Source organism: Triturus cristatus, chromosome 6 (genome assembly GCF_964204655.1).
Source record: "Triturus cristatus chromosome 6, aTriCri1.1, whole genome shotgun sequence".
Lineage (NCBI taxonomy): Eukaryota > Metazoa > Chordata > Amphibia > Caudata > Salamandridae > Triturus > Triturus cristatus.
In genome coordinates, this window is record NC_140589.1 from 1,896,348,373 (window position 1) to 1,896,364,241 (window position 15,869).

At 51.6% G+C, this 15,869-nt stretch overlaps 1 protein-coding gene across 1 annotated transcript in view; it reads left to right on the forward strand.

Moving 5' to 3' along the window:
• Positions 1-15,869, forward strand: part of LOC146822346 (uncharacterized) — an 88,157-nt gene that overhangs the window by 45,571 nt on the left and 26,717 nt on the right. The window lies entirely within an intron of this gene.

Genomic DNA, 15,869 nt, shown 5'->3' on the forward strand with positions numbered 1-15,869 from the left:
CGGCTTACAGCATTTTTCCTAAAAACTCAGGAAATAAGATACTAAAATAAAATAAGCTAAAGCGTTGTTCTTCTCCTGGGTGCATGTATCTTTGCCCCCTCCCGATTTCAGTCATGCCCCGGGCCCCACTGCCTCTTGGATCGGGAAGGACAAAATTACTTTCAGAAAAACAAATAAAACAAAAAAACAAAAGCGTCAGTTACTTCTCTCCTCCCCCGTTCCTTGTCTTGGGACTCACCACAGAGGCAGCAGCTCTCCTGAGTCGCGGCGGAGGATTATCGACTCTCCTGGGAGGGGGTCCACCACTCCTCGGGCCACCTCTCGGGAACGTCGTCTTCAGGATATTCCCGGTAGAAGGCGATGTATGGATCCTCCATCATCCGCCTCCCGTGGCTGTGATGCGGCTTCCTGCTGCTTGTCGGCGTCTTCTGTGCATTGCTCCTCTTCCGGTCTCTCCTCGTCACGCTGACTCTCCCTCTCTTCAAGGCCGCCTCTCATTCCCCATTGGATCTTCGGGAAGGCGATCTCTGCACTGACCTGCACGGAGCGGGTTGAAGGATTAACCCTTTGTGTCCCTCGCTCGGCTATAGCAGCCCCAGGTGTCGTCTTGGCCACTGAGGATATGGCATCAGGTAAGGGGTGGGGCTCCGGGTACATCTCTCCCTCACACAAGCGCAAACAGTTCTGGCTGATCGCAGCGTCGCGGGCCAGCTACGGTGTCGGGAAGGCCCGCAAACAGTACCTTTTAGAAATGCTGGGGACGGCAACCTCTTGTTGCAACGGTTCCGGAGCTCGGTGCAGGAGTCGTCGGGGCTCTCAAAGTCACACACGTTGCAGGTCGACCTCCTCTCTGTTGGAGTCAGGAGCGCTGGCGTCGGCAGGCTTCGAGTGCTGCGGTGCGAAGTGTGGCGTGCGGTGCCCTCAGGTCGCGGTGCGAGCTGCGGCTCGTGGCGGCATCAGATGGCATCATTGGAAAGACCAGAGTCGTGGTGCGAGATGAAGGTGGTACGCGTCATTGCTGAAGTGCTGTCGTCAGCTGACGAACTGGAGTCGATGGTACCGGCGTCGTTAGGCCAAGGCTGCGGTGTGGGATGAGGGCGGTGCGTCGTGCAACTTTACGGGCGGTGCCCTCGGACCACGGTGCAAGCAGCAGCGTCGATTTCAGCATGGAGCGTCGTCCGGGGATACCAAGGCGTCGTCATGAAGTGAGGCGGTGCGGAGTGCGGTGCCCACAGGTTACGGTGCAAGCAGCGGCTCGGTGGCGGCATCAATAGGCAGCATCGGTGAGACCAGGCTCACGGTGCGGACTTGCGGCGGGGCCCCCTGAGGTGCCTTCAGGACACAAAGTCGTCAGCGGCGTCGTAGACGTCGTCAGGTTGCTTTTCTTCTGTTGCAGCACAAAACACACAGTCCCCAGTGCTGAGGGCAGAAGAGCTTGAAGTCTTTGCTGGTCCTGAGACTTATTGAACAGGGGGCAAGCTCTACCTCAAGCCCTTGGAGAAACTCACAAAGCAGATTGCAGACAGTTCAGTCCAGTCCTTTCACTGCCCAAGACAGAAGCAGCAACTGTAGGCAAACACAGCAAAGCACACAGCAAAGTGGTAGTCCTCCTCACAGCTTCTCCAGCTCTTCTTCTTGGCAGTCTTCTTGATCCAAAAGAGTTCTAAAGTTCAGGGGTCAGGGCCCCAATATTTATATCCCAAAATCCTTTGATCTCTTAGGCAGAGAGTGTCTGTTCCCAGCCAGAACCAGTTCTGCCTTCTCTGGTGTGATTTCCTGGCAGGGGGTGGAGACAGCATTGTCTGAGGTAGACCAGGCCCTTTGAGTAGCAATTGATTTACTGGCCCTGGCACACACAGTGCACTTTACTAGGGACTAACGAGTACATCAAATATCCAATCATGGAAACACCAATCCATAACACAATTTACAACAGGAGCTCTTGCACTTTACCACTGATCAGCAGTGAGAAAAGTGCGCAGAAACACTACGTCAGCACAAACAGAGTCAAAACCGGGAGGGCAGAAAGCAAAAACTCAGGGGAAACACACCAAAAGATGCCAAGTCTAACACATGTCCCCTCCAGCTGAAAGTAGAGAGAACTACCCAACCTCCTGGGAGTTCTCTTCACTAAGGCAGAAGAACCTGGACAGATCATCTGCATTGGCTTGTGCTGTGCCAGGACGGTGTTCCACCATAAAGTTCATTCCCTGTAGGGAGATGGACCACCTCAGCAATTTTGGATTCTCACCCCTCATTTGCATTAACTACCTGAGGCCTGTGGTCTGTCTGAACTTGGAAGTGAGTCCCAAACAGGTAGGGCCTCAGCTTCTTCAGTGCCCAGACCACAGCAAAAGCTTCCCTTTCTATGGCACTCCACCTCTGTTCCCTGGGGAGTAGTCTCCAGCTAAGGAAGACTACAGGCTGGTCTAGGCCCTCTTCGTTCAGCTCTGAGTGCACTGCCCCCACACCATGCTCTGAAGAGTCAGTCTGCATGACAAATTCCTTGGAGAAGTCAGGTGCCTTGAGCATGGGTGCCGTGCACATGGTGGCCTTCAGTGCATCAAAAGCCTTCTGGCAGGACTCAGTCCAGATCACCTTCTTGGGCTGCTTCCTGGAAGTCAGCTCGGTTAAGGGGGCAACAATGGTGCCATAACCCTTAACGAATCTCCGGTAGTACCCGGTGAGTCCTAAAATGGCCCTTAACTCTGTCTAGGTCTTGGGGGAGCTCCCAAACCAAAATCGTGTCAATCTTGGGTTGTAGGGTCGCCACCTGGCCGCTTCCTACCTGGTGTCCCAAGTGCACCACAGAACCCTGCCCAATATGGCACTTACTGACCTTGATCGTGAGGCCTGCCCTCTGCAGCGCCTTCAACACTTCACCGAGGTGCTGCAAGTGTTCTTCCCAGCTAGAACTGAACACTGCAATTTCATCCAGGTAGGCGGCACTGAAAGCTTACAGCCCAGCCAACACCTGGTTGACCAACCTCTGAAAGATGGCAGGGGCATTCTTCAACCCAAAGGGCATCACCCGGAACTGGCAATGTCCTTCTGGGGTTAAAAATGCTGACCTCTCCTTGGCCCCATCAGTTAAGTCAATCTGCCACTACCCAAACATTAAATCAAACGTGCTGAGGAACTTGGCAGCTCCCAACCTATCAAAGAGCTCATCAGCTCTGGGGATCGGGTGTGCGTCAGTCCTGGTGACGACATTGAGCCCACGGTAGTCCACACAAAACTGCAGTTCTGGAGTGGCACCGGGTGCATCAGCCTTTGGGCCCAAGACCACTGGGCTGGCACAGCTGAGAGGCTCGACCACCCCTAACGCCAACATCTTAGAGACCTCCTCTTTGATGCTGGCCTTGACGCGGTCAGTCAACCTATAAATCTTGTGCTTCACAGGCGGACTGTCACCAGTGTCCACATCATGGGTACACCAGTGAGTAACACCGGGAGTCAGGGAGAACAGTGGGGCAAATTGTCACAACAACCGGTGACAGTCGCTCTGCTGCTCTGCGGTCAGTGTAGGGGAGAGGATCACACCTTACACTGGCACATCACCTTCCTTGGCAGACAGGAGGTCAGGGAGAGGCTCACTCTCCTCTTCCACCCCGTTATCTGTCGCCAAGAGCATGCTCAATTCGGACCTCTCGAAGTGGGGTTTGAGGCAATTCACGTGGAGGACCCTCAAAGGGTTCCTGGGAGCCTGCAAATCCACCAGGTAGGTGATATCACTTTTGCGCTCCACCACCTCAAATGGCACAGTCCACTTGTCCTGCAAGGCACAAGGTTCCACGGGGGCCATGACCCATACTTTTGTCCAGGTTAAAATTCGACCAGAGTGGCATTCTGGTCATACCACTTCATTTCTTCCTGACTTGCTTCCAGGTTCGCCTGAGCGAGTTTACTGAAGCGGGCAGTTTGGTTTCGGAAGGCCAGCATGTACCTAAATACATCCTGGGGAGTTTTCCTGGGAGCTGCCTCCCAGCCTTCCTTCACCAAGAGGTCCTCTCACAGGGTGCCAATACAGGAGCTCAAAGTGGCTGAATCCAAGAGACTTCTGTGGTACCTCCCTGTATGCAAAGAGAAGGCAGGGCAAGAAGACGTCCCACTTAAGCCTCATGGGTTCTGTTAGACCCTTAATCATGCCCTTCAAGGTCTGGTTGAATCTCTCTACCAGACCGTTACCTTGTGGGTGGTAAGGAGTGGTGAACTTGTAAGTCACACCACACTCCTTCCACAGGGATGTCATATACTTAGATATGAAGTTGGTCCCCCTGTCAGAAACCACCTCTGTGGGGAATCCCACTCGGGAAAAGATCCCCATTAACGCCAGGCCCACCACTAGTACCGTTGTTGTCCTGAGAGGGATTGCCTCTGGGTACCAAGTGGCATAGTCCACCAAGACCAGGATGTACCTGTTGCCCATGGCAGTCTTGGGATCCAGTGGCCCCAAAATGTCCATCCCTACCCTTTCAAATGGTGTTCCAACAACTGGAAACAGTTGGAGGGGAGCTTTGACCTTCCTCCCACTCTTACCACTTGCCTGGCAAGTTTGGCAACACCGGCAATGTTGATTTGACTGCCTTTGCATTTGGGGCCAGAAGAAGTGGGTGACAAGCCTGTCAAAGGTCTTGTCCTGCCCCAAATGTCCTGCCAAAGGCTTGTCATGAGCCAGACCCAGTAGGAAGGTCCTGAAACGCTGGGGTACCACTAGCACACTGGCATGACCCAGGCTCAGCAACCGTAGGCTCACTATACAGGTGATAATTCTCCCAGCAGATCCAATGTGATCCGGACTGATCATCAGCTGCCTGGTCTGCAGCCTGCCGCCGCAGACCCGCTAGAGAAGGGCACTCTTTCTGCTCCTTGCAGAATTCCTCCCTGGTGAGACCCCCTTCTTGCTGCCAATGGGTCAGCTCAGAGATGTCCCCCAGTTCAGCTACCTGCTCCCCTGTAGGCACCGGGGCGTCCCCCTCAAGGTCCGCCTCCTTCCGGTCCATGGGAACTTCAGGGGCCAGTTTCCCACTCCCCTTGCCCTTTCTCTTGGCAGGAACTTGGGCCACTGTTTCAGGCTCCAAGTCCTCATGACCACCCTCTCTGGCCACCATTGACCAAGTGGACACGCATGCCCACTCTGGCAACCTAAGAATCTCCAAGTGAGACCTGAGCTCAACATCTTTCCACAAGGACTGCTCCAGGTCGTTACCTAGTAGACCATCTATAGGCATGGAAGGTCTCACAACCACCCTCAAAGGCCTGAGACCTCCCCCCCCCCACTCGAAGGGAACCTGTGCACCCAGACACTGGCGATCTGAATTGTCTACCGCAATTACTTGGTGGAATGCCCCTGGGACTACCTGCTTCTCAGAGACCAGATGACACCGGACTGATGTCACACTGGCTCCAGTGTCTCTGACAGCCTTTATCCTTTCCCCATTGATGGTCACCCAGGTGCTGTATTTTTTTGTGTTAGGGGGCACCAGGTTTCCTGGAACCATCTCACTGTCCCCCTAGTGAGACAAGGGTCATTTCTGCGGGGTACCCACCCTCCTGTGGGTACTCCTCCTCCTCCTCCCCAAGCGCTACACTAGCCAACACTTTGGACTGCCCACCTGTGGGTGGCTGAGCCCCCTTTGAGCACCTGGAGTCCCCCTTCATGTGCCCCACCTGGTCACATGCAAAACACTTGCGGGGGTCGGTCTCAGCAGGCTTTCCTGACGAGAGTCCTTGTTTCTTATCTCCAGGGGGATGGGAACCTTTACCCTGGGTGTTAGTTTGGGGCCCTTTAGGAAACTCCTGTGCTTTACCCTTGTCCCCCCCCACTTTTCTGCTAGGGACCCTGATCACCTTTGTCTGAGTCTCCCCCAAATGTTTTCTTGTGGACCCTGGTACTCACCCAGTGGTACACCTCCATAGCAAGCTTCCTCGGGTCAGTCAGCCTACTATCAACTAGGTGCTGGTGCAGATCTGCAAAACATAGACTAGACAAGTGCTCCCATGCAATCAAATTGTAGAGCCCCTGAAAATCTGTCATATTACTGCCCTTCACCCAGCCATCCAGTGACCGGCAAAACACATCCACACATTGCAACCAAGTGTTGGCATCAGACTTCTTACCGGACCGAACTGATCCCTGTATTTTTCAGGAGTGAGACCATACTTAGTGAGAAGGGCGTCCTTCATGTCTGGATAGGTGAGGTGGTACTCCTTACCCAAAGCTATTAAAGTACCCCATGCTTCTTCTGGGAAGAGAGGCCACAATCCTGCTCCCCAATTCTCCTCAGGGACCCCATTCATGTGGATTGTTGCCTCGTACCCTTGAAACCACCTTTGTATGTCATCCCCCTTCTTGAATTCCTTGCCTACATTCTTAGGGATGTGTACAATTCTGTCTGCCTGTCTTGACAAATTGCTGCCACCATCTGAGCCGGGCCTACTTCTTAGCTTCAGCTCCTTAAGTCCTCGCTCATGGTCTAAGAGCATCTTCCTTTCCTCCATGGCTATTCTTTTGTCTTCTCTCTCACTTTTTATCCTGAGTTTTTCCATCTCGAACTTCCTTGCTTCCCGCCTGTCCTCCAGCTCCTCTGGGGACAGGCTACTGATGCCTGGCCTGGAGGGTTCTCCCCTCCCAAAAAACACATCCACCCTAGGAATGGGCTCCTCCGCCTTTCCACTGAGATCACTAGATTGCCCACTTGCATCTCTGGCTGCTGCCCTGGCCCTCAGCGCCTTTTATAGCTCGCCCTTCCTAGTGAGGCCCCTGACTTGGACTTTCAGGTTCTTGCAAATTGATTTAAATTCTCTAACATTGTAGGCTTCCAACCTATCCTCCTCAAAGGCAATTTCCAGGGATGCAACAGATGATGCTCTTGATTCCGGCATGATGAAGCAGCAAGTTTAAACTGGTGAGATCAAAAATATGCCAAAAAGAAAAAGAACTAGTATGTGGCACGTAATGGTCTGCGATATGATAGTAGTGCACACCAATCACTGTAAGTCAAGTGCAAACGCAAGTCCTATCCTCACCGCTGACAACCAATGTTAGAAATGGGGGTCTCTAGTTGGCAAGGGCTTGCACCTTTGTTCAAATGGGACCCTTCTTCCTAGTCAGGATAAGGGAGTTACACTCCTAAAATAACCCCTGCTCACCCCCTTGGTAGCTTGGCATGAGCAGTCAGGCTTATCTTAGAGGCAGTGTGTAAAGCATTTGCACATAACCCACAGTAAAACGGTGTAAGCACTACAAAAGGACACCACACCAGTTTAGAAAAATAGCGAATATAACAAGTCCAAAAACGATGAAAATCCACAATACAGTACCTAAAAATTGACAGTTGTCAAAATAAGCTTTAAAAACAGTTCCTTAATGTCGATAGCTCTGTCCGGGGCTATCACGGCGTCGTGAGCAAACAAGTCCAAACATTTCTGGCTGACCGCGGTGTCGCGGGCCAGCTACGGTGTTGGGTAGACCCGCAAACAGTACCTTTTAAAAATTCTTCTGTAGATGAAACAAGGACTCTTTTGCTGATTCTCCTGCTGTTCTGGCAAGCTTTTTTCTTCGTCTTGACCTCGGTTCTAGTTCTCTCAGATCGCATATCTTGAGAGTACCCTAGAGGCTCCACCCTCCACTCACTCTCCCTTTATACTTCCTTTACACTTCCTTTGCTTCTTAATTTGCGGTTCGGCACTTGCGGCAATGTTCATAAAATTGCCTGGTGGCTGAGCTGCTGCACCCGTTCCTAAGCTACAAAATTGACTGTGTGAAGGTAAAAGTGAAGGTGGGGGGGACGGTAGTGTGGGTGTTTTGTGGAGAAAGTCACAATAAGAACTCCAAGGGCAAGCAGGAGCAGGGCACTCAAGCAGATTGCAAGCCGCACCCAGATTAGTTGTGCTGCTTCTGCAGTCTGCTGGGCTCAACACTCCGCAGCCGCCTATAAAGACGGCCACGCTCTCCGCTCTTGCTCCCCTCTCTACTTACCTTTCGTATAGTGGCTGTAGTGGCTGTCGGGCTCCGGAACACAAACCCCAAAATTTCCTTCAATGCCCCCAAACGCTCCAAACGCCCAAACGCCGACCTCTGTTTGGCCTGCTGACCTGTTGGCCTCCTGGGCTCTTTGTTGGGCTGTTGAGCTGTTACACGCTATTACGTGCTGTAGGCTGTGGCTATGGCTGAGGGCTGATGGCTGCTTCACTTTTAGCGTTTTCTTTGCAGTTTTTGCACACTTGCTCACTTGTTGTCACACAGTCCACCAGTTGCACCCCACCGTGCCCGTAACCGCTGCCCGGCAATGCGGTACAGGACCTCCCTAATGCTACATGAGGGCAGGGCAGGACTTGTAGGGCAGCCGAATGCGGCCCTAGGCAGCACCGTAATCAGTGGGCAACACGGTGCGACGCTCGCTCGCTCACCTTGCGCGCCTTGCAAGCCTACTGTCAGACGAGGAGGGTCGGGTGGTCGCAGGGGTATTTGCAGGGGTGTTTGCTGTCGTTGTCGGCTGCACTCGTGGATACCTGCTGTTTGCAGCTAGCAGGAGTCATGTCAGGAGCCATGAACCAGGTGAAAAGAAACCCACTGCGGCAGTCCAAGAGGCCGCGGTGATCCAAGAACCTGTTCAGACTCCTCACTCTGTCCGCCGTCCGTGCGCTCTGACCTGGAACCGGAAAAGGCAGTCTCAGGGCTTTCTCCAGCTCCTCCTTCTTGGCAGAAGGACCTGGAAAATGTTCCGCTCCCTTCACAGTGCTCTTAGCTTATTGATCCTCAATGTTGACAAGGTGGCCAAGTCCTCCCCGTACTCCATCTCCATCTTTGAAGACTTTTGGGAAAAACATTTTGCAATCTTTTTAACTTTTCTTCTTGGAAAGCAGGTGCCTTGTATCAGAACTTGCATAAAGAATTGATGGACATAATGCTGAAACAATCTCAAACATTCACCCCCTAGTACAGAGATCTGGGCCTAAATTCATAGTATTTTTGCACACCATGCCATTCCAGTTTAGACCCAGCCATATGAAAATCAGTTTTGACTCCTCTCCCAATGGGAACAGCCCAGCCCGAACTGCCAGGTGAGGTACTCCCTGGACTGGAAACAAGCATCCTGGGATCGGTTTCAGGGTGTTACCCCGTCATCAGCCAGGCCAGATTGACTCCAGTGGCTTGGTGAGCACGGGACCTACGTTTGGGCATACCCTTCTCACTTGGGGCGACAAATGCAAAAAGAACAATTGATAGACGCAAGGCTGAAACAATGTCAAACATTCACCCCAGTACCGAGTTCTGGGCCTAAATCCATTGATTCTTCTTTTTATTTATTTAATTAATTTATTTGGACACCCTGCCATTCCAGTTTCGACCCAGCCATATGCAAATAAATCTTGCTCCTGCTTCCCATGAGAACAGTCCAGTCCGAACTGCCAGGCCTGGTCCTCCCTAGACAGGAAACCAGAATCCTGGGACCGGTTTCGGGGTCTCACTCCTCATCAGCCAGGCTAGCTTGAATCCAGTGGCACAGCGAGCAAGTGGTCCAACAGTGTCCTGGGTAGGTGACCTATATCTTGCACCCATGTGCTAGCCTCCCTGGTCACCAGCCAGCAATCCAGTCGTAACCACAAAATGTGTGCCGTTGAGACGAGCGTGCCTTCTCGGCTCTCTGGGTGCCGAATACACCATACATCTGTAAGTTAAAAGTCCTCCAGAACTTCCTAAAGTGCCCTGCTTGCCGGTTTGATCTGTCCAGGCGGGCCTGTAGATCTGTCCATGTTTGGGTCTAATGGAAAGTTTAAATCTCTCCCCAGATAATAGTAGAGGGCTGTAGCTTGTATATCTGGGTATAGAGAGTGGTGTAGAATTCGGGAACGTTGGTGTTGGGGGCCGTATACATTGATTAGGGTTAGTGTTGTGTCCCCGCATGTTTCCTGCCATTGACATACCTCCCCATACCATATGTTTCAGAGTGCAATGTGGTAAAGGGGGTTCTTCTATGAACCAGAATGAGGACCTCTCTGAGGTGGGAGGAGGCCTGTTTCATGTGTGCCTGTCATGTCCTCATGCTAAACGCCGCCTGCGCGGTTAGGTGCATTTCTTCTATGGATGCAATATGTACCTGGCGACGGTTCAAGTATGCAAATACCTACGTCACCTTTCTAGGGTTATTCAATCCGTGCACGTTCCACATTAGTTGGTTAAGTTTACCTGTCACTGCACACATGACATTGTCATTATGCTATAACGATGTATGTGGGGGTCGCATGGTGAGCAGCCCATCTGTGTGAGGTTGTATGCAGTCAGTCTCATTAACATACCCTAGCCCCCACCCAGTTAAGCGCCGTCAACTTGCAGAAGTCATGCCCAGTACACTACCCAAATACAATTTGATGGTACAAAACATTCTGGTCCAGGGGGACAGAAACATATAGTATAACGCATTTATTCCCAGTAGGCTTTACCCTTGTAGGGGGCGCGAGATGCCATCTGCCCTCCGTAGGGCTAATGAAGTCCATAGCTGCCTTGGTGGAGGGAAGTATAGTTTGGCGATGGTCGTGGTCCCCTCTTGGATGAGCTGGATACATCAGAGCATATTTGAGTCCCAGGGTCTGTAGTTTCTTCTTCACTGGGGTGAAATCTTTGTGCCATCTGAACCGCAGCGCCTTCACGGTACCTCAGCAGTTGTGGCCCCACCTTCAGGGGATAAGCAGCGTGGCTTCGTCCGGCCAGCGCATCAGACGTTGTCCATCTGGCTCCAAGGCGGCTGTCACACCCCGAACAGCGGATTCACCGTCCTGCCCACAGACGCCCTGTGTTTAGCAGCGATTGTGTCACAAGGTCAGTGCAGGCCGCCGGCGTCTCCGCAGTCCAGCGCTTCCGCCCCACTCGCTGGGGCAGTTCTCTCTTTTCCATGCTGCTACTGGCCTCGGCCGTGCGCTGGCATTTTATAGTAATGTTTAGTTTATTAGTCAATTAAAACCATAAACATGATTCAATCATACAATACAGAAAGATTAAAGATAAATACAAAAGAATCTTGCTGCTGCCTTTTTTTATTTGCTTAGGAGTCGTTCACACATCTCCCCAGGCAGTCAGAAAGCTGTCTGTGTGCCTTGGACTTTGCAAGGCCTCTGTGCTATCTGGAGTAAAGAGTGGCAACTTTCTAAAAGTTGCTTAACTTTAATAGTTGTATTAAATTAGACCTGGGCATCCGGTCGGGTTTAATGCCACAATTAATTTGATACCTTACACTACCCAGTTAGGTAGTCCAATTCAGGAGTTAGCCGGGCTGGGGTGCCAACTGCTAAACCCGAGTTAGCCAATGAGGCTAAAAACTTGATCCACAGCAAAATGACAATTTGGAAGTGCTGCTGTTAAAACATATTAAAAATGTCTTACTTAACAAAATACAGCTCTGTGCCATAGAGCTCTACAGGCCTTCTTTAGGGTTGACTTCTATACAGTGTTAAAGGATAAGGTGGCTTTCCCCTTGGTGTGAATGGCAAAGTCTAACTGGTAGTGAAAACACTGTTCTTCCAGTCGGCAGTGGCAGGCTGGGAGTGATTTTGTACCTTGTCACTCACAGGATGTGAAGTGCTGAAGCCCTGAGTTGACACTCTGCAATACATGCCCTGAGTGCCATGTACCAGGGACTTATAAGTAAGTCAGTCCTTGCTGTAGTGTCTTATGAGTTTTTATAACAGAACCTCTTTGGCTCCAACCAGACTAGAGCTATGATGTAGCCGTTAGTGTGGAATGCAATGAAAGCTTGGTTTAGAATGTTGAGTTTGCAGTTACACGCAGAAGATTAAAGATGTGTAATATCAAGCTCCGTGTGAGGCGTAGTCATTGGCAGGTGCCCAGGCTGGGGTGGACACTACAACTTCCGACGAGATAGGAGATAAGTAACCTGAAGAGAGACCGTGCTCTCCCATGGTCCAGGCAGACTGCTCGTGCATACTATGTGTGTCGCTGTCGAACCACAGAATCAACACTTCATGCATGTGGAGTCAAAGCGCAGCTTCAGCCGCTGTGAAACCGCTGAAGACTGCAAAAACTAAGCAAAGAATCAACACGTCATTGACTGAGAACCTGTTGGTCTGACCATTCATAAAGGTACCCTGCTGCCACACAAGATAGAATTGCACATTAAATAGAGTTTTGCCATTGAAGGCAGATTCAACCAGATTTATGAAGCGCAATTGCTAACGATCATAAAAACATTATAAAATACTGTTCTTGACAGATGCTTGTCCGATTCATTCAGACAACAGATGCTGAGAGAATCTCTTAGTCTGGAGCGAGTGCTCATGGCTGCCAGACAAAGAGAAGCTACCACCATGGAGGTGGGAGGTCCCCTGAATAAACAGTCACGAGTGTTAAAAGTAAGCCAAAGCAAAGGACAGAAGGACGCAAAGTTATGTGTACATGTAACAGGAAGTTATGGCCACCAAGGTAAATGTCCTGCCATTGGACAGATATGTAAAGGCTGTGGGAAAGAACTAGTTTGCTAAGTGAAGCTGTAGGAGGCTAGCTTAGTATATGGTGATCACTTGTGTAAGTGTAGCACCCTGCGGGGCGTGGCCACGCAAGCGTCCAAGATGGCCGCATGTGTTTGAAGCTCTGCCGGCCAGACTTGCCATTCGCTCCTTTTTTGTATGAAGAGCCGCAGTTAATGTAGCGGAAAGCCCACCGCTGATTCTGCAAGGCGAGGCGGAATCCAGCGACATCTCCCAGAGGCCGCCACGATGTTCTAAACCGGAGTTCCCAGCTGCTGCGCAGGACCACGCCGAGAGCCGGGCCTGCGGCCCTGCTGAGGACTGCGGAGATCGGGCTGCGAGGTGAGAGGGAGCTGCCGGTCGGCTCCTAATGTGGGTACCGCTTTCTTCGTGGTTGTGGGGTTGGCCCCCCCATACCCGCCCTATGGTGAGCATTTGTCCGGTCTGCGGGCGCGGCGTGACTAGAGCGCCAACCGACCCGGCGGGGACAGGGCCTTCCGGTCTCCGGGGGGGGTGCGGCGGGTGTGCGGGGGTGGCCCTCTCGGATCCGCGCTCAGGCCGAGACAACTGCTGGGCCGGCTGTGTGGCGCCTGCTCCCTCCTCCCCTTCTCAGGCTCGATATGCTCGACATGGCTGGTTGCAGGGTGAGGCCTATGGAGGGAGCCCCAGGATCCCATCTGCTGCTACAGTCGACACTGAGGAGCTAGAAATGTTGTGTCGCCCTGTGCCTGGCTAATTGGAGACCTGTTAGAAGTACTGCTTCTGTTTCACCCTTGTGATATAGGCAGCAACAAACTCAGCTGCAGTCGATTCGCAAACTACCCTGGGACTGTTTACCATTCAAGTGCTGCCATTCACCCTCCATTGTGGCTTTCAACATCTGGCTCTTTCCTCCCCCCAATGACATGAGTGGCTCAATTCCACAAGGCCACAGATCTTCAGGTCACCCCACGTCTTGCATGATCTTTATAGGCCTTTGCCAAAGCTGCTGCAAAAGCAGCTGCTGCTGATCTGGTTGTGCTTACACGCCAGCTCTGCCTGTCCTCCCCTGGTAGTGCCCCTTTACCACCCTGCGGCATGGGCCGTAAAGATCCCAAGCAAAGGACTTTACCCTTTGGGAAAGTTGCAGACAACGCGGCCGAAGACACCACCGAAATGGCGGATGGTGCACACGGACCCGAATATGCGGAGGTCCCTCAGTCACTGTCAGCTGCTATGCTCCAGGAAATGAGAGCAGGATTTCGGGCCCTGGACCGCAGGTTTGACGCACTGGATAAAAGCCTAGAAGACAGGGGTGCTAAGGTTCAGGCACATGACCGACGGTTGCACGTGGTGGAGGCTAGGATATCCGATGTGGAGGATGGCGCGGCACAATCCCAGAAGCGACTGGACAGAGTGGAACGAATCTTGAAGGAGGTGGTGATTAAGAACGAGGACCTCGAAGCGCGCAGTCGGCCCAACAACGTGCGCATTCTAGGCGTCCCGGAGACGGCCACGGCTGGCCGCATGCATGTCTTCATTGAACAGTTGCTATCTGATCTATTTGGCAGGGAGTCCTTCACTCCGGGGTTTGTAGTAGAACGTGCCCACAGATCATTGGGCCCCCACCCCAATCCTGGTCTGCCTCCGAGACCCATCATTGCAAGAATTATGAACTTCAGGGATCGAGACTCCATTTTGCGCGCCGGCCGTGAACGTGGTGAAGTGCAGTGGCAAGGGTCTAAATTATCCTTCTTTCCAGACTTTACTGTGATGGTACAGGACGCGTGCCGCAAATTTAATGGAGAAAAGGCTGCCTTGAGAAATCTAGGGCTGCGGTATGGAATGCTATATCCGGCCAGGCTTAAGGTTGATGTGGGAGGCCATTCTCGTATATTTGACACTCCAAATGAAGCGCAAGAGTTCTGTCACAATTACAAAAACGACCGCAACGGGTCGGCGGCAGCAGCGAGAGTTTTGTCTCCTCCTCGAAGCGGCTCTGAAGCCAGCATGGAACTCTTTTCCAGTTCAGGGGCTGGATAATGTGACAGTAATGTATGGGCTTTCTGGGACTGATGCTATAGTTATATGGTTCATCTCATTCATTGAAGTTGTAATTTGAATGTCCGGCCGGCGTGGCGTTGCCACACCTCAAGGTGTACACCTGCTTTTGGTTTCTGTTTTTCCAGAAATTGCGGTGTTGGTTTGCTATTTCCATTTCTAGATTTGCATACTACTGGCACCGCCAGATGTTCCGATTGGCATGGTTTTACCTCACTAGGGAAAGGGTGAGTCTGGGTGGTGGGGGGATGCTTACATTATGTTCAATATTTTCAGGTAATAGATACACAAGTCATTGTCACAAGGTGTTTGGTTAGCTTATTTACACACAGATTTAATGTCCTAGTCCTAGTATGGCACAGTTAGGTAACTTGCCTGGACCTTCCGGGTTATCCCTTATGTCATGGAATGTCAGGGGCCTAAATAACACCCATAAAAGACGCCAGGTGATCAACTACTTACTACGTCATAACATCGATATTGCCTGCCTGCAGGAAACGCACTTGTCCAAATCAGACAATTCCCCAGTGGCCGCAAGCTGGGGAGCGCACAGGTATTTCTCGAACTATAGTAGTTACGCTAGGGGGGTCACCATACTTATCCACAAAAGGATCCCCTTTTCCCCGGGTAGAGTGATTGAGGATAGCGAAGGCCATTTCTTGTTTGTTATGGGCACTCTAATGGGTCATTTTGTTGCAGTAATAGGCATCTATGGTCCCAATGTAGACTCCCCAGAGTTCTTCCATTCTTTACAGGTACACTTATTGACATTAAATCCCTGCTTAATTATTATGGGAGGTGATTTCAATTTGTTGTTAGATCCCATTAGGGACAGTACATCCTCCTCTCCGGACACCAAAACCCGTTCTCGCCTTGCATTACTAGACATTTGCCAGCAATTCTCTTTAGTAGACGTTGAGCGTACACACAGTTCGGTTGCTACTTCATATACACACTATTCTGGCTATCATAACACCTGGACTAGAATCGATTATTGGTTGTTTTCACCTGGAATAGCGGGTTGGTTCCGGGCGCTTGACACACTACCACGGACCTATTCGGATCATTCCCCCCGTGGTACTGAGGCTCGCTATTCTGCGACCTGGGGGATTCGAACGACAGTGGAGATTCCCGAGTAAGGCACTTCAAGACCAGGTGTTCCTTGAAGAAGTCAGGGTTGCCATAGGGGACTACTTTGACATTAACACCGGGTCGGTAGATACATGGGCGGTCCTATGGGAAGGTTTTAAAGCGTATATTCGTGGGGTTTGTATTGCCAAAAATTCAGGTGTCCTAAAAGACTTGCGTAACTCCCTAGCGCGCATCGAGAAGGACATATTGGCACT